This window comes from Pleurodeles waltl, chromosome 5, assembly GCF_031143425.1.
Source record: "Pleurodeles waltl isolate 20211129_DDA chromosome 5, aPleWal1.hap1.20221129, whole genome shotgun sequence".
NCBI lineage: Eukaryota > Metazoa > Chordata > Amphibia > Caudata > Salamandridae > Pleurodeles > Pleurodeles waltl.
The window spans coordinates 982,927,860-982,947,832 of NC_090444.1; the positions used below are offsets into that span (position 1 = coordinate 982,927,860).

At 44.6% G+C, this 19,973-nt stretch overlaps 1 protein-coding gene across 1 annotated transcript in view; it reads left to right on the forward strand.

Moving 5' to 3' along the window:
* SOD2 (superoxide dismutase 2) overlaps positions 1–19,973 on the forward strand; it is a 232,654-nt gene that overhangs the window by 63,437 nt on the left and 149,244 nt on the right. The gene's annotated exons all lie outside the window — the stretch shown is intronic.

Consider the following 19,973-nt stretch of genomic DNA (forward strand, 5'->3'; position numbering starts at 1 on the left):
GTCTCGGGTTTGCTCGAGTTAGAGCTATTAGCATTGTAAATTCCTAACTGGACTTTTCTTGCCACATAAATTGAAAATGAAAAGTAAAACAGTTGACACAAGCGAGCCACGGCCGCCTTGAGCATGAGAGCGCGAAGTGGAGACACAAAAGGAAAAATAAGTTTGATCTCAGTCAAACGTATTGGCAAAAGTGCAATTATCCATGTAAGATGGTTGATGGCCACGCCGGAACCCCCCCCTCCCCCCCAAAGTGAAGCATTTACCAATGATAGCAAAGGATTCTTGAAAGGCAAGCTCACGAATGAGTGATAGTGATGGGCATGCGGTGGGGTGGTTAAAAGCCCACAGATAGATTACAACAGGCTAGAGCGCTTGAGCACGCGACCGAGAAAGGCATCACTGCATATGTCTGAATGCTCGCCATATTGTCTGTAAAAAATCTACAGCATGAATTTATGTAAGATTCAACAGTCAAGATCAGAAGTCTAAAGGGGTCAACAAAAATACATAGTTGACTAGGGATAGTTGCGGATACTGAAAGCCAGACTTTTATGGAAAGTGAGTTTTTATGTCTTAGAGAATGTCCGATGCTCCAACATAATTAGAGAAAACTTAAAGGGTATATGCTTTATATCTTCAAGTGACTGAAAGAGGGAAACCATGCTGGTTCAATAGTGACTAAACTGTTAATTTATTAGGACTTGGGGTGATGGGTTTAGGACAAACACTATTATAGAGCAACTGTTACTTGTTCATTTTATTAATTAATAATGATAATGTACTGAAATATGCATTATGTTAATTACATTATTTGTTTTATTTTTAAACACTTGCATGATTAAACTTATTACATTTTTTCTGAGGTTATCTCAAAAGTTGTTAGATTTTCATAATTATTACAGATACTGATAATTCCGCTGAACTTGCATTATTACTTAGAATTATCTCAGATGTCCATGGGGGCACTTATTTAACGAAATCTGAACATAAGATGCCCCTCTTTATTAAATAGTTTGTAAAAAATTATCATACATAATAGTTTATTTTAGAACAGTGGTTCCCAACCTTTGACTTCTGTGGACCCCCACTTTATCATTACTGGAACTAGGGGGACACCACTGAATCATTATTGTAATCCAGGGCCTCCTTCCCCCAAGTCATTACTGGAAGCCTAAACACTGACAATTTGAAATGCAAAACAATACACACAAAAAAGAAACAAGCATTCATCAAACACATCCACAAATGATAACACATTTTATTTAATTTGCAGACAAATATAAATAAAAAATAAAAATTTAAGAGGCTGCACTGTTCCCACTAATCGATCTGAAGATACTAATTTCTTATTTAGTCTCCAATGTCACATTACTTGACTTTTACAGTATGTTTTTAAATTTTCAGTTGTACATTTAGCTACTTTATTTAATTACACTTTATTAATCTGTTAATATAATTTAGTTTTCTAAGCTGTCACAGACCACCTGATGAGGCTTCGTGAACCTCCAAGGGTCCCCGGACCTCAGGTTGGCAACCACTGTAACTCGGGTTGATATAGCCTCAGATAAGTTAAGAAACTGAGACCTGTTCATGTTGATATATATACCTTCAGTGGCAAATATATAATATAAGGGACGTGACTGGGTAAAAGTGTGAAATGGCTGCTGCAGAAAACCAGAAGAAATCTAACTGACCAAATACCAAACGACTTGCTTTATTACCACCTATGTTATAATTTTGTTCCTCTGTTTAGCCATTCAAGGTTATGATTGTAGCATCTTGTGTTAGTGCACACTATCAAGGTGTTAGAAGCTTTGTTCTTGCATCTCCTCTGTGTGGCAACATTATCTTCCTGGCAATCTCTCCACTTCTGGATGTGGTATTCTACACACTGTCAGTGCTCTCCTCTGGCATGGACTCTTTAGCCAGCTGATCAAGAAAAACATATATGCTGCTATTTACAACATTACTAATTCAAGGCAGAGCTAGCTAATGTATAGTTTTGTTACATTTCACAATAGTTCTCAGGTGGTTCGCCAAAGAAACTGCGGGGTAAGGCCTGCATAGAATCTATTTAAAAGAATGATACCCATAGTCATTGGTTATTTGGATATTTAAATGCTGAATACCCCCGCACAAAGATATCACATGCATAATTTACACAAACATGTAAACAAGACACATAGTAAGATATAGGAGTCCACCTTCCCCATGGGCATCTCTGTGTATGATGCAAATAAAACTTTAATAATATCTTTATTTTGTCCATGGCACCGCATACAAGGTATTATTTATTTTCTGCGTCACTAGCACATGGGCATGTTAATGGTGAATGTGATGCCAGATGTTTCTCCCACCTTGATTGTCTTCCTGCTTCCATATGTAGGCTGCTTAGAGTTGCTATGGCATTCTGGGATCAACCTCCTTCTGAATAATACATTTGTTCAATTGTTCCTCCAATAAATGCACGTTGTTGGCAGTTACTTTAACCAGTTCTATTAGCAGATGTCCCTGCCCATTCCCAGTCAGTAGAAAGTCCTGGTTGACAGTGTGTGGGAGTGGCAAAGTGCACCACAAGGAACCTAGCCACTCCATGAGCCATGATGGGATTGTAAACTCAAGTCATGGCTCATGTATGTGCTGCTGACCTTAGCCGTGACTAAATGAAAGATCTCCATCTATGTCAGTCCACACAAGAAGATAATTGGAAAATCTGGATGCAGTAATCCCTTTCATAGTATCTCCCATTTTGTCTTTTAATGTTGTTCCTCTAGTTCATTTCAGGGTTGAAATATATGAGATGGCAAGTGGAAGGATAGGGACTGAGTTCCCACCCTCCCCTCACACACCTTGGCAAAATATCTGAGGACTAGAAGGAGGTCATGGCAAAAAATGAAAAGGAATGATATCAGCCCATACTGCCTTTACTTGAAACTCCCATCACATGCTAACTACAAATGTTAGAATTATCAAATGGCAATCATTGTCTAAGGAAATGGAAGCAGTGATCATGTTCTTTTTATGTTGTTCTGCATGTTTTCTTCCTTCACATTTGTGATGCTTTGATTGCACAATACTGACATGCAACGAGGGGTAGTTCTGCTAGATAAGCCTCCTAGGTACATACACATTTATGCATGAGTGAGTGTGTATATTAACTGAAAAAAAAAAAACCAAATGTTTAAGTGATGTTATAGTTATGACGTATAATAATAAATACTGAAATTCACCAGTTTTAGTTTACTGAGCTAACTACAACCTGCACCCAAGTCATGCACGGCTTATGATCTCACTTATTATATCACTCATGACCCGTTCAATGACATTGAGATTTGAGCAGATTAGATGTCTTCAGTGAGGTCATCAAATATTTCTAAATGCTGGTTCAATGTTTCAGATACGAAAGTAAACACTAAAAGGTGCAGAATCATGTAAAGCATAAATTACATTTCAGGCACACAAGCCCCCTTAGATTTTTTTTGTTTTAAAAATAGTTTTAATATTATAATGCCTAACCATAACATAACTTAAACATCTGTTTTTTTTTTTTTTTTTAGTGAATTTAGAGTTTTTTTTATGTAAGTGAAAATCTTAGTACCTTACCTAACTGTAAATTCACTGTAACCTTTTTTAATGAAGTTTGAGTTTATTTGCTCCTTCACTGCGCATACTTTTTGACCATGCGCAGTTGTGGGTCTTACGCAGGGCCTGGGCCTCTCACACTCCCCACTGCTCTGCCTCAAGCAACTCAATGAGCGATCAAGTGTTTGGCTGGCTATCTGGCCTGCAGCCAATCCTTGTGGGCAAAACCACTCCCTCACCTCCCTTTGCGGGCGGCCATCCCCCTGCCGCACATGTCCTTCGGAGTGAGTTTTCATAGAAATAACTTTTTTTTGCTTTGCTATTAATTTTGAGACAGTTTGGCAAAGCTTCACAAATCTTTCTCTAAAAAAGGTGCATCCACCTCAGCTGTTTCCTGGAAAGTTTTGTCAAACAGGGTCTGAGAAAAAGGCTAGGGGGGTGTCCAAAAACGTGATTTCCCTATGCTGTTTCCCACAGGAACATTGTATAAAGATGCAGCAAAAATGGCTGAAAAGATTTACACCAATTTTGTCAGACAGCTTGATATCTACCCAGAAAGCCTGCTTTTTGTGATTTGTTGTAAACTTGTTCAGCCTTTTTTGAGAAATCAGGGTTCAAAATTTATAGCTATCTGTTGCGCGGAGTCCTGTGTTGAGGGAAGAATAATGAAGGAAAAGATATTTGATTGGTTGGTCCCCTGGGAGTTCCACAGGACCTGATTAGAGCTGCCTTGTAAAGAAAAATGTTGCAGCTATCATTAGAGGACTCTGGGACTCTGACCCATAGTCCTAAAAATGTGAAAAAAGTAATCATAATAAAAATGGACATATGGGATCCGGGTATGGATACCCTACCTCCCCAACTCTCTCACCTGGCCAGGAGCTAGAATTAAAAGAAAAACATTAAGTGGCATCACAATCCTACACAACTCCAGTGGGACTGGGAGCAACCCAATAAAAAATACAAGGTTAGAGCAAAACCTTTGGGCAAAACTCTGTAAGGAGAACCGACTCTTAATACACTACGAAGCCCCATTACATGGGCAAGCCCTTATGACGTGCAGTCTGTCCTCAGTGCACTTAGAGCCTACACCCACCTGAGACTTACGGCCCTTAGGTAGACCAGTCCCTTTGACACAGTCAGTGCTAAGTGCACAGACTGTATGTAGAGTCCATTCCCTCCAGACGTGCAAGCGTTATTAGGTGGGCAAGCCCCTACTATTCGCGGTCACAGCTGAGTGTGCAAATTGTGCATAGCATCTGCTTCCTCCTGAGACAAAGCCCCATTACATGGGCAAGCCTGTACTATGCCCAGTCAATGCTCAGTGTGCAGGCTTGACATAGAGTTCTCTCCCTGCAGACATGTAGGCACTATTAGGCGGCAAAGCCCCAACTACACAGTCCCCACCGAGTGCATGCACTGTGTATAAAGTCCACTCCCTTCAGAGTCCTAAGTCCCATTATTGGGGACATCCCTACTGTGTGGAGCCTGTGCTCTCTGCGCTGTATTTAGCCCACTCCGTTCAGACACCTAAGCCCAGTTAGGTGAGGGAGTCGCTAATGCAGGAGACTGTTGCTCTATGTGCAACTCTTCACGGTTCCTTTGTTCTGAAAATGAATTTAAAATATATAAATGGGCAGGGTGAGCACACCCTGGCCCCAAAGCACATGTGAGGGTTTCCAAAGGGACCCCCACCCCATTGATTTGCTAGCCACAACACTAACAACATGTTGTTCAAGCCATTACAGGACTCTGAAACCTGGTCCTTATTAAAATGCATCGTAGTTAAAGCCTGTTTTTGAGCGTTACAAAAAGAAGCACATGTAAAAGGTGATAACAGATTTTAGTAACACTATAAATCATTTGTTAGTTTTCAGAGGTTATAGAAGGAGCACCATTATGTAAAATGACAGCATATTTCCTATAAATTTACAGTATCTTTCTCAGCCATGTGAGAATAAAGTCTGACACACTGAGTAAAACATACTTCCTTTTTTCAAAAAACAGAAAACAAAATCTTTCTTTATTGGTTTTCAATATAACAGTTCGATCTAATATGTCCGGGTGTACATTAGGCATGTTCGAAAATACAAAACGTGTTGTTTCTTATTACATTGTTAAAGAATAAAGCAATACATTAACATATAAATTAACACATTACTTCCAAAGAGCAGCAGCTTTTAAGTTGTTTTCATTACAAGGCGAGAGGCTACCATTATGCATTGCATCTTTTAATTGCAACATCAAGCAGCTCCATTCAAAAGAGCTTTGTTGATTCCCCAGTGTTTTTACTGCAGCGTTCCTCCATGTTCTAATGAACAACTAGAGCGCTATCTGGGTTATGCATGAGAAAAGTGGCACACCTGAAGCCATCTTGATTGAATCAAAGCTGTAACATTCAAAGCATTTCATTTGTAAACTAACAAAATAAGAGGGTTTGTTTTGTCATAGAATTTTTGGTTATTGCTAAAGAAAGGAAAATTAGGGCACTTTTATTTCAGCATTTCTCAAACATCTTTAAACATTCAGACAGGGAGACTGAAATATACACTTTCAGCACAAGCAGCAGTCTCTCAGTTAACTTTAGCTTTACCTCCGTGTTCTAATGTGCAAATAGAGTGCTAACATTCTGTGTTCATGGCAAAAGCATGGCACCAGGCCTCCATTTTCATGGAATTGAAGCTGTAAAACTTATAGCATTTCCTATAGAGTATACTGCAGTAAGTGAAGAAATAAGCAAAAAAGTCTCCTAAGATGGCTGCCTGGGGAATAAAAGGTATTCCTAGTGATTTTCCTGAGCTACGCCCTCAGGGCAGCACTTTCTCCAAATCATAATTATTACTTTGTAACCCGTCCTAAAAAATACTTGGGGGAATTTTAAAGCTTTCCCCAAAATATTCCATGACCGGAATTTGAATAGCAAATAAGTCTGCTGGAATACTTAGGGGAAAGTTGCTCTTTACCCAGATATTCTAGGGCTGGAGTTAGAACAGTAAATCTGACGTTCCAGTGTCCCCACTCCTACTGCTGCCGTTAGAGCGCAGTTCAGGGCAAGAAACACAATTGAGCCGGAAAAGAGCACAAATGTAGCCCAATGATGGCAGTATGCAAAATTCTTAAGTAACTCGTGCAGGAAAAAAGTGATCAATAGGATTAAAAAAAAAACGAAACGTAGCAACTAGTCTAAAAGCCCTCGGTCACTATTTTAGAGCTCAGAAAATGTGATTAGTTTTCTAGAGTGCCAACCATAATTTCTTTGACAAAACACATTATTTGTTATTTTCTGGAAATGCTTTGTTTTACAGTTTTGATTCCATCAAGATAACTTCATCTGTGCCATACTTTGGTCATGTATAGATATAATGCTCTAGAACAATGTCAGGAGTGAGGGAGCAGGGCATTGATTCAGACAACTGAGCCTGGAGGAGGGAGTAGGGGCAGAGGCAGCAAGCCTGTCCTGTCAGGTGGAAGGAAGTGGCATAACAGTCAGAGCTGCTGACTTTGGATCTGGGATACCAGGTTCGAGTCTCCGCATTGAGTCAACATCCTGTGATTCTGGGCAAATCACTTTGGGCCTGATTTAGATTTCGGTGACCTATATCTCATCCGCTAAAATATAAATCTAAGTATTTCTTATGGGATTTATATTTCGACGGACGGGATATCGGTCATGTTGTGACGGAGTAACCCGCTCGCGAAAATCTAAATCAGGCCCTTAATCTCCCTGTGCATATAACTATGAATGTGTCCTTGTGCAATGTATCTTCTGGGTGAGTTTGCGCTATATTACACTGGGAGGAGCAGAGTCAGAGCAACGGGCCATGGAGGGCAGTGCATTGTTGGGCAGAGGCAACAAGCTAACCATGCAGCACAAACAAGAGCAGCTGTGGCAGCCCAGCAACCACGGCAGGTACGATGGAGGGGCGGTGGCAGCACAATAGCCCATGGAGTACAGAAGTGATGGTGTAGGTGCACAGACTTGGACAATGGAGTGTAGGAGGGAAGTGGCAGTGGCAGCACATTGACCACATAAGGCAGACATCAAGGGTAGTGACAGGACAATAGACCACACAGGGCAGGTGGAAGGGCAGTGACAGCACTTGGGAAAATGGAAAGCGGAGAGGGCAAGGGCATGCACATGTACAACCGAGGGGATGGGGAAGGGGCATTGAGCTGTCCTTCCAGAGCAAGTGGGAGGATTAGTGGCAGCACAACAGACCATAGAGAGCAGGATGGAGAAGCATTGGTACCCCAATGGATCATGGAGAGCAGGAGGGAAGGAATAGGGGCACAGACCCTTACAGTGGAGGGCAGTGTGAGGGTGGGAGGGGCAGAGAAAACAAAATGACCACGTAGGGAAGACAGAAGTGGCAGGGGAAGCTCAATTGATCATGGAAGGCAGGAGGTAGGGGGCAGAGGCATAAACTTGTAATATGGAGGGCTGGGGAGTAGGAGCAGCAAGCTTATTATTATTGGCATGCGGGAAAGGTGGTGAAAGATCAACGCCCCATGGAGGGAAAGAAGGTATGGACAATGGAGGGAAGGTGAGCATTGGTCAGGGGAAGGGATATCAAGTTGACCATGCATGGTAGGTGGGAGCGTTCGTGGCAGCGGGACGGCTCGTGGTGGGGGGAAAAAGGGAGAGGGCTGGTGCATGCAAAGAGGCCCAAGGAGGGCACAAGTGAAGAGGGGGTATGGAGTTGATCTCGGACAACAGAGGGCAGGGACAGCAAACTGACCATGCAGGGTTGTCAGCAGGGGCAGTGGCATTTCAGTGGACAGGAGGGAGGCGGCAGAGGCAAGTGCTTCGACAACGAAGGGCAAGGAGGAGCAGGAGCAACAAGCTAACCATCCAGGCCTGGCGGGATGGACTTTGGCAGCACAGTGGACCATGCACGGCTGGAGTGAGGGAAGAATCATGGTTTTAGATAAGGAGGACAGGGGGTGGTATGATATAACAAGCTAATCAGGGAGGGCAAGCGGGAGTCACATCAGATCATGCAGGGCAGGAAGGAAGTGGCAGGGCATGGACTCAGACAACAGAGGGCATGGAGGAGTTGAGTAACAGCAGCAAACTAAGCACAGGTGGCAAGCAGGAAAGGCAGTGGCAGCAAAAAAGACCTCAAGGGTTAGTGGGGGATGTGGAGGGGCAGACTTGGAAAACGGCCGACAGGGAGGAGAGGTGCTGGAGCAACAAGCTGTCCATGGATGAAAAGTCTGCAGGGGCAGCACAACGGACTTTGGAAGGCAGGAGGGATGGAGTGGGGTCCCATACACAGGAAACAGATAGGGAGGAGAGGGACAGGGTAAGGGGTAGCAAGCTGACCACATATGGCATGATGGCATTGGCAGTTAACTGTCAAAGAGGGCTGATGGGGGAGGAGCAAGCAGGTGGGGAACATAGGGTAGGCATAAGAGCACAGGGGAGGCAATCTGACCATGGCAAGCAGACCTGCATTGACATGGTCAGCACAATGGACAATGGAGGGCAGGAGGTAGGGGTAGGGACATGCCCATAGAGAACAGAGGTCTTGGGGTGGGAGCAGGGGTAGCAAACTGACCACTGGAGCCAGGCCGGCATGGAGAAGATCAGCACAATGGACCATGGAGTGCAGACGAGAGGGGACAGGAACAAACTCATGGAATATGGAAGGCAGTGGTAAAGTGGGCTGAGGCAGCAAATTAACCACAAATGGTTGAAGATGGGGCCAGTGGCTTGCAGATGGAGAACATAGGGGAGCAGGCAGTGGCAGCAAGCTGACCACTGAGGAAAGGCTGCTGTGGGTTTACCACCTGCAGGGAGTGGTCCTGTGCCAACAAGTGGTTACGAATGGCAGGAGTGTATGCACAGTGGAGATATTGGCTATTTAAAAAAAAAAAAAAAAGAATTTCACTGAAAAACTAAGGGATAAATAGATGCTTTAGGCAGGTATGATAATATGCATTTCCTTAACATTAAAAAACTCAGAAAGTCACTGAAAAAAACAAAAGTTAAGGTGATGTTACTATTAGGTTTGATAGGAAGATCTTCGGTCATAAAGAAACCCTAGACATTCACCTGAAGAAAAGGTTAAAGTAACAATATAGTTGGGAGCTAACGCTTAAACAAAAAAAAACAGAAATTTTGAAACTTGCCAGTTATAGTTCAGTGAGCTAACTATAGCTTGCGCCCCCACCATACACTGCTTATGATCTCACATGTTGGATCACTCATGACATCTCTAATGACATAATTGATGTCCAAATTACTGTTCCCCAACTTATTCCATAAACTTCTCGCTTATTTTAGGAAAAAGGAATTGGTAAAGTGCCCACAAATGTTTACAACATATATTACCCGTATGAACCTGTGTTCATCCATGAAATATAAATAGTGTAGTCCTGGAGAAAGGTCTGTTTGATTCAGTGTGGTAAAATTTATATGGTGCACAATTTAACCCAGTGGTTCCCAAACTTTTTCGATCCCCGGCTCCTTTGACCTATTGGCCGTGTTGGCCACGGCTCCCAATTATGTTACTTTTTTTTGGCAGGTGGGGGAACGTAATCCCAGCCTCGGGAGTACTGCCATTTTTAGCCTGGAAAATAATTGGGATGAAACTCATGAGGGCATTAGAGAGCTTTAGAAGAGCACCAGATGACACTACATAGGGTCAGGCTTTATTTTTAAATAGGCACTGATGAGATTAAGTAATTTGCACAGAATCAAAGGATGGTAGCCAACGCCAGGACTACAGCCTGGTTCCCCAGTTCTAAAGTCAACAGCTCTAACTGCTAGGCCACATCTCCTTTGACAAAACTGGTGAAAGGATGTAACCCATCTGGCGGCTGCTTCTGACATCTCCTTTCTGTGCTAGAATGGGTCAGTTATTATTTTTCAGTTTTTCTTGGATATTCTCTTTTCTTCTCAGACACCTTCATACATTATGTCTTTCTGGTATCCGTCTTGCTTTGTCAGCGCCAGAGAAATGAACTCTGGTTTCATTGTTCCCACATTTAGATTTTTCACAGAGGCTGGGTGCTCTGGAGTCTCATGTCTGTCTCTATTTACCTGTTCCTACACTATTTACAGTTTGTCTTCTTTATTCTCTCGTTCAGGTTGCTGAAAATCATTTATTGGAAACTATTTTTGTTCTTTTGTCATAGGGATATTATTAATGGTACTTTGGCGTCCTCCGCTGGTCACAGTAATTAATGCATGGTGTTCTGTTTACAATAAATACCATGATGAAAGCTACCGATTCAAAGAACCTCCGAGTGGTTCCCAAACTGTGTGCGGCGCCCCTGGCTAGTTTTGACGGCCCACCAGGGAACCGCTGCGCACAGATTGGGAACCACTGATTTAACCCCTTGTTCGCCACAGACGTTATGGTTACGTCCGTGGCTGCGCCTCTCAGGCACCACGGATGTAACCATTACATTCGTATACCGGCCCTCGGAGGAAGCGCTAGCGCTTCCCCCGAGGGCCGCCTCCCCACCCCCCAGGTCAGGGTTGGAAGGGGAATCCCCTTCTATTCCTGACCTCATCAGAGGCCTGCCCCTCCCGCTTCCAGCGCAGATCGGAAGAGAAATGCATTTCTCTTCCGATCACTGTATGGGCAGAGGAAGGCATGAAAGGAGAGGAAAGACCTTTCCTCGCCTTTCATGTTTCTCTCAGGGGCAGCAGAAATGCCCACTAGACAGCAGGGAATTTTTTTATTTTTGGTAATTGTCATGAGGGGACCAGCCCCTTGGGCAAAGGCTGCTCCCCAAGGGGCCAATGTTTTTTTAATTTTTTTATGCCATCTCTGCTCCCCCTGGGGGCAGATCGGCTTAATATAATTAGGCTGATAGGCTGATTTGCCCCCGGAGGGCAGAAAACCCCTAGACACCAGGGATACATTTTCTTTTTGTTCATTTATTATTTTTATGTGAGTGGATCGACCCCTTAGGCAAGAGTCGCTCCTGGGGGGGGAGGGGGGAGCAATTATTTTTAGGCCTTTTCTGCCCATCCTGGGGGCAGAAACCACCAGACACCAGTGATTTTTTTTTTTTTTCTTTAATTCCACCTGCGCATAAGGGGAGCGGCCCCTTGGGCAAGGGTCGCTTCCCAGGGGGCCAAATTATTTTTAGCCCATTTCTGCCCCCCGGTGGTAGATCGGCCTAATATAATAAGGCCGATCTGCCCTTAGGTGGGGCAGAAAACCCTTAGACACCAGGGATAAAAAAAAAATCCATTTTCTTTTTTTTTTATATGTGGGGAGTGACCCCCTAGGCAAGGGTCGCTCCCCAAAGGGCCAAATTATTTATAGGCCCTTTCTGCCCCCCCTGGGGGCAGATCGGCCTAATATAATTTTGCCGATCTGCCCACGGGGGGCAGAAACCACTAGACACCAGGAAATTTGTATTTTTTTTTTTAAATACTTACACATAAGGGGAGCGCCCCTTGGGCAAGGGCCGCACCCCAGGGGGCAAAATATTAGGCCGATCTGCCCCCAGCGGGGTCAGAAACCTCTAGACACCAAGGAGAGATATATATATATATATATATATATATATATATATATATATATATATATATATATTTTTTTTGAGAGGGGGGGGAAATTGTATTTAGGTCACTTCTGCTCCCTCCCCCCCCCCCCACCCGGGGGCAGATGAGCCTATTATTTGTTAGGCCAATCTGCACCCAAGGGGGGCAGAAACCACTAGACACCAGAGATTGGTGTGTGTGTTTTGTTTGGGGGTGGCAGCCCCTTGGGCATGGGTCGCTCCCCATGGGGGCACATTACTGTTGGCCATATCTTTTGCAAGGCCCACCTGCCCCCAAGGGGGGCAGAAAGCCCACCAGAGACCAGCGAAGATTTTCTTTCAAAATAGGAGGGTGGGGGTATGGCCATACTCCCACCCCCAAAAAAATGGGGCCAAAGCTGTTCTGCCCACCAGTGGGCAGATTGGGCAGCTACCCCCGATCAACACCCGAGGGGGGGCAGAAAGTCTACTAGATGCCAGGGAATTAAAAAAAAAAATAGTGGTGTGCTGGCTACCAACCAGTATGGGCCTGGTTATGCCCCCACCCCAACTGAAGGGGGTAACAGTCTTTCAGCTCTTTCCCTGCACAATAAAAGATCTTATCCCATGGCAAGCAAGTGGACATTTGATTATTTTGTGTTTTGGTTTTACATTTGGGCCATGAGAGGTTTGCTAACTCTCAAAATCGGGCCACTTGGAATGGTGAGGGATTCACTTTTTTGACTTTGGGACGCTGCCATGTAGAAAAATCCACAAGACCTAGACACATCTGAAAACTAAACGTCTGGTTGATCCCAGAGTGGTGTGCGTCACATGCACCCTGCACCATTTTCCTACCCCCAATGCCCTGCAAACCACTAGCTTTGCTGGAAATCACACATTTTTACCACATTTTTGTATGGAACCTTCCGGAATCTGCAGGAATCCACAAAATTCCTGCCACCCAACATGGTCTCATCTATACCAATAAAACTTCTGCTGCACTTGTCAGCCTAAAAATTTTTTTTTCAATCTGCCCTTTTGGACCCGCTTTGGTTCCCCCTCAATTTTGACATGTTTTTGGCTCTTCCCTGTCACAGGCACTTAGCCCACCTACACAAGTGAGGTATCATTTTTACCAGGAGACTGAGGGGAACATTGGGTGGTAGGAAATTTGTATCGGTACAGTGATCCCACACCTCCCTGGATTCCCTTGGGTGTCTAGTTTTCAGAAATGTCTGTTTGGTAGGTTTCCCTAGATGGCTGCTGAGCCCATGGCCAAAAATGCAGGTGCCCCCGCAAAAAAAGGTAGTTTTGTATTTGATAATTTTGATGTGTCCAGATAGTGTTTCATGAGCACTAGGCCTACCCACACAAGTGAGGTACCATTTTGATCGGGAGACTTGGAACACTGGATGGAAGGATTCTAGAATTCTCAGATACTAGAACTTTCTGTCACCGAAATGTGAGGAAAAAGTGTTTTTTGGGCTAAATGTTGAGGTTTGCAAAGGATTCTGGGTAACAGAACCTGATGACAGCCCCACAATTATCCCATCTTGGACTCCCCTAGGTCTCTAGTTTTCAAGAATGCAAAGGTTTGGTAGGTTTCCCTAGGTGCCAGCTGAGCTAGAGGCCAAAACCTACAGCTAGGCACTTTGCAAAAAACACGTCAGTTTTCAATGTAAAAATGTGATGTGTCCATGTTGCGTTTCCAGTCGCGAGCATTAGGCCTACCCACGCAAGTGAGGTACCATTTGCATCGGGAGACTTGGGGGAACACAGAATAGCAAAACAAGTGTAATGTCTTTCTCCACATTTTTTCCTTCCAAATGTAAGGCAGTGTGTAAAAAGTCGCAGGAAAAAGTTAGAGTAAAACGCTTTTTTTCACCTCCATTTCAATATTTTTTCATTTGAGCTGTTATTTTCTGTAGGAAACCCTTGTAGGATCTACACAAATTACCCCTTGCTGAATTCAGAATTTTGTCTACTTTTCAGAAATGTTTAGCTTTCCGGGATCCAGTATTGGGTTTGCACTCATTTTTGTCACTAACTGGAAGGAGGCTGAAAGCACACAAAAAAAAAAAAAACATGGAGTATGTCCAGGTAAAATGCCAAAATTGTTTTGAAAAATTGGGTTTTCTGATTCAAGTCTGCCTGTTCCTGAAAGCTGGGAAGATGGTGATTTTAGTACCGCAAACCCTTTGTTGATGCCATTTTCAGGGAAAAAACACAAGCCTTCTTCTTCAGCCCATTTTTCCCATTTTGTTTTTAAAAAACGAACTTTTGCAGTATTTTGGCTAATTTCTTGGTCTCCTTTAGGGGAACCCACAAAGTGTGGGTACCTCTAGAATCCCTAGGATGTTGGAAAAAAGGAAGCAAATTTGACATGGGTAGCTTATGTGGACAAAAAGGTATGAGGGCCTGAGCACTAACTGCCCCAAACAGCCAAAATAAGGCCTGGCACCTGAGGAGGCAAAGGCCTGGCCACGAAGGGTTTAACTGCTAGCAAGAGCGAACAGTAGTACATAATGTAAACAAGTTAGAGACTGAGTGCCACACGTGTGAGTTGCAGATGTACATTACAAATGGTTGTGGCTTACATCAAAGCCATTGCCAAACTATGTGAGAAAAGCTAAGGCTTACGTTTACAACACATTCTCCTGTGAATTTCTGTGCTCATGCTTACAATAGAGTTGTCCTGTAGTGGTATCGACAATGTTTATATAAGTGGAGATTTATAAGGTACAGATACTTATTTCCGCAAGTTCAGTGAAGAATATACAGTCTACGGGCGACTTGCAAACCGTTGAAGTCATGAAATGATTGCAAGTGTTGTTAATGATGAATGTAATTTTGCTTGTTTCAAGAAATATTAGGTTTTTTAAAAAGCTACCTGATCAGTGGCTAAAGCATAGATGTGAAGCTGTCAGATTAGGTAATTAACAGGTAAATCTCATCAACGTAATTACTAATGATCAAACACTGTTTGAATAGTATTTATTAAATTGCTGATTGAATTATTGTCTATGAAGACCTTGTTTCTTATGCACCTCAACACCAGAAAAAAAGCATAATCTCTACTAAATGTGGATGCTTTCACGGATTTACTTTGTCCTGCATGTTGTAAAAGATTAAGCCCATTGGCACTACAGAAGTTGTAGAAAATTGGGTCTAGGTGTAGCACTCTGATACCTTTCATTATGAAAAGCAGAAATACTGTTAGATTCATTAGAAGATGTCATGAATGATGTCATCAGTGTCATTTAACATGTCATGAGTGATGTAATTTTTGAGGTCATAAGCAGGGCATAGTAGGAGTGCATGTTAGCTCACTGAACTATAACTGTTGAAATAAATTGATTCATTTGTTTTTTAAGCATTAGTTTTATATAAATATATCCATTCCACTGGCGGCTGCCACCGGGTAATTAAAGTTATGTCAGCATTTCTATAGGAAATCGCTTTTTTTTTTTTTTTTGTTGCTAATCACTGTGGTCCTGTTTTACGAATCTCTGCAAAGCTTTTCACTAGTTTGACTAGTGTGCATGGGAAGTTTCGGGGTGATCTTTCAATCATGAGCCAAGTAGAAAGAGGGTGGGGGGAGGGGAGGAGTCCCAAAATACAAAATTCTCATGCATATTCCAAGGACTTTTTTTTAGGTAGGGCTACAGCAAAAACTGCTGAATGGAACACCACCAGATTTTGTCGGAAGCTTAGATCTTTATACGCTTTTTGTGCTTTATGTAATTTGTTGTAAATAATTGTATATCTGCATGGTTGGGTCCGCAAGAGGCTCTCAAGAGTCTTGCGGGCGTGCCAATTTCAAAATAGACTGTTCTGGTGGGCCCAGGGAGCTTTAATTCCCCCTGGGGCCGTCTCACTCCTGCTGGTGTCTGACTTGCGCCGGAGTGCGCTCTATAATTGGCTGCCAGCAACATGAGAATTTCAGGACTCCGGGGGGAATAAGTCGCCTGTCCTAAACTTGTTTAAAAAAGAAAGATATAAGGGGCCAGGATAGAGATACCCTGCTACCCTTAGGCCCCATGGCGGGGGGGTACTCAGACACCCTCCTGCCGGGGCCCAACTTTTTAAAGAGTCTGTGGATTTTGCTGTGATCCTGCAGAGACTAATGTATTGACTAAGGCAGAGGGGCCACATAGGTCCCTCACCAAACACTAAGAATGTTCTAGGGACCCCAGGGCCATCATTCACATTAGAACGGAGCGGGGGCCATGTGCCCCCCTTCCCTGAGCCTTTATGGGTTCACCCAGGGCCTGAACACTTGCTGTGTCCCAGGGAGCCCACCCCGGGGACACAGTGGTTTCCCTGCCTGCACAGGCAGGGAAGCCTGTGTTTGCTCTTGCCTGGCAGGAGCATTTTTCTAATCTCCTGCCAAACTAGAGCAAAACCAAAATATGCTCCAAGAGGGCAGGAGCTTTAAAAATGCCCCCGCCGGCTGGGAACAGACTTGTTTTTCGTCTCCCTCCCCTTTTTTAAATCTGGTCCCTCTGGGGCTAATGAGGCTAGAGGAGAGGGGCCATGCTGCCCCTTTGCCCTTCTTAAGCGCATTGGGCCCCAGGGGATGGGGTCCTCGGGGTCAAAATAGGGAGGGGTTGGGGGGTGCATGGCATTAAAGAAAAACCTACAATAGATGGCCCAGAGGGTTGGGGTACCCTGGAACCTGAGAAGGCTCGGAGAGTGGTCTTGCTGTCCACCTCCCCTTTGTAAGTGCATTGGGCTCCAGGGGATAGGGTCCACGGGACCTTAGAAGGCTCAAGGAGGGAGGCTGTGCGACCATCTTCCCCTTTTTATGCTATTTGGCCCCAGGGGATTGGGTCCTATGGGCATATTGATTCACACTGAGAGGAACCACGTAGCCCCCTTGCCTTTTTAGGTTGAGCATAGCAGCACACAAGCCCTCCTCTTCTTGACATGTTGTAATCCTATTCTGTGGGCTTTAACCATGCCCATCACACACCCATCACTTTCATTGTTTCCTGAGCCTGCCTTCCAAAAATTCCTTGATGTTGTTGGTAAATGCTTTAGCTTTGTCCCTCCTTGAGGCTGATTTGTTACCGTCTTAGAGACTGATTCTTTTACATGGATTATTGCACGATGGGCATTGTAGCTTAGTGAGGCGCACTACTTTTCTCCTGTCCCTTGCCGATTTCCACTGCGTGGCCTTATTTTTCTTCCTCTTCCTTGTTTTCGGGCAACTTGCTCTTTCTTTGCAGTCTGCGGGGTCTTTTTTTTGTGCAGTTTTATATAGCGCAAACTCAATACAAAGGTATTACAGCTCATTACATAGGCACCGGTTACATTACACAAGAACATATTAATTTTTGGTAGCAAGTGGAGATTAAGTGACTTGCCCAGAATCACAGGATGTTGAGCCAGTGCCGAGACTCGAACTGTGTTCCCCACCTCCAAAGTTGGCAGCTTTGGCCTTTAAACCACATCCTCTCCCTTTCTGGTTCATGTTGGGGCAGTCTGGGAATATGTTTTTTTTTCTTATATACCGCTTAGTAATAGGGGTTCTGCAATTTCATAGTGCTGCAAAGCAGGTGTCATTCTTAACAAAATCACTTTAATTCATTTGCATCAACCTTGCAGAGATGAAGAAGTGAAAAAGCTATGTCAGGATTGTAATCTGTGACATTCTCGCTCTGCCAAGATCTCTGCAGTGGGTGCATTAACCAACTGACTTGAGTAGAGCTTAACATTAGGCGGTAGCACGTGCTCGTGATAACCTCAATAGCGTCGCCAACCAAGCTCCTAGGTTAGTTCTAGTCAAAAAGATGATGACGAAAGGTGTTGTCTCCAAAATAGTGGAAAAGGAGTCGTGCCTTCAGACCTAAGCACTTCACTGCCTCAAACTTGATAGCTAAAAACATATTTCCTTTGGATGTAAATTGGGCCTCTTCAAATAAAGTTCAGTTAGTAGAGGCAGCCATTTTCCTAACCCTGTAGCGCAAACAAGCTAAGCCAAGGGTGCCACAGTGAGAGGAGCAGCATATCATAGGGCACAAAAGTGGAGCAAACTCCTTCACTTCCTCCTCTCAGAATTCACTGGTGTCATGGCTTTGATGACAATCTCCTCACAGCTACTGCGACCTTGCAGATTCAACTTTTGGAAGCGCAGTCTAAAACAGCGCTCAAATAGCACTGCTTCCTGTTTGAAGAGGCCCCACCACGAATATCCCCCACAGTCGCTGAGCGCCTCCCCATCACTCTCTGGACTCCTGTGTATAATATTACAGGCAGCCGTAGGAATGAGGCAAAACACTCCCAAGATGGTAGCCTAGTTGTGTCCCCTCTCCTGCAGCGACAGGCCTGGGAGGGTTGCTGTGGCACCTGGCATACATCCTCTACACTCCAAACCAAAACACATAGGTTAAAGACATTGTCATTTACAATGCCAATAGCTCGAACTCTAACAAATGCAGAACCTGTTGCATTGCTAATGCTTATTTATTTTTTGGGCCTGAGAAGACTCCGGGGGGGGGGGGGGGAGGGCTTCCTTTTTAAAAAAAAATGTACTTGGGACCTATCATTACCTGGGAAGGGGGGCCATATGATCCCCCTCCCCTTTTTTATTGGAACTGGCCCTGGGGTAGGAGAACTCCAGGTCCAAATAAGGGTTGATAAGGGGGGATGCAGCCCCCCCCCTCAATATGTTTTGGCCTCAGGGGATGCAGAAGGCTTACCTACCCTAAGCTGCACATGCCAAAGTCTGTGCGTGGTGTGGACAGCCTGCTGGGGTTTTAACCAGTGTCTGGCGGCAGGCCAAGCCGTCACCGAGCAAAAACTGTACACAGCTAAAAGGTGTGCGCAGCACGGGTCTGGCTGCCTGTTGGAACAAGACAGGTCCTGAGGCTAACCCCATGGTAAGCATGACCAAGGGCTGTGTGCAGTGTGGAGTTGGCAGCTGTGGGGTGGTAGAATCGGCTGCATCCAGGTGGGTAGGTCACAGGTCCTGCAGCCAATCCCCTGCCATGAATGGCCAAAGCCTGTGTGGAGTGTGGGATTGGCTGCCTGTGGAAGGGGGGGGTTGCTGCAGGGTCTGGCAGCAGTCCAGGCCCTGTGTCCACCGCCCTGCTGCGCACGGCCTAAGGCCATGTGTGGAGGGATTGCTTTACATAAGTGTGAAGGGACCTCCTGCCGTGCCCTCTCCTTACCTCGTAGTCCTGCCGCAATCCTCCCTCTCCAATCCAACGCGTCCCCCAATCAAGGGTACTTAAAAGAAAAGGACAATACATTTAAAAACAAGGAAGCAGGCTAGAGTGACGCCACCAACTGTAACAATGGACTTGTCCTTCAGGAGAAACAGGGCCAAGCTACTCACTTGAAAAGAGGGTCCGACTGGCCGGTCAGGGTGCCCCACCCTCAGGATCATAACGGGAGAAGCAACGCACTGACAGGGATTCAGAGACAAAACACCATGGGAGCGAGGAGGAGCCCAACCTGGACCGATGGGAGAAAAGAAGCACCTGGAGCCAACAAGGGGGAAGAGAGAAAGATCAACTTGGATCACTGCAAGGACGAGGAAGCTCGAACCGACAAGGAAGTTGAGGAGGTTACAGAGACATGGTGCGAGTCCTGATGTATGCCGACAATTGGAGTTCAATAGCCTGCCACAACTCTGGAGAGTTGTAGTTAGTGCGGTGAGGGTGGGAGGGGCTACAGCTGGCTTTCACAAGGGATGGAGGTGAGGAGTAGATGGTTTTTGTTGATGTTTTATTCTTACTTTATTTAGTGTACCACTCCACCCTTGTTTTTTTCCACTGTTTGCATGTTGCTCCTTTTCTGTTCACAATCGCCTATCCCGAGCACTAATTTTTTACTTAACCACTACCAAAGAGGGAAGAAAACCTACCCCACGGGGAAACACCTGTGTTGTGGTC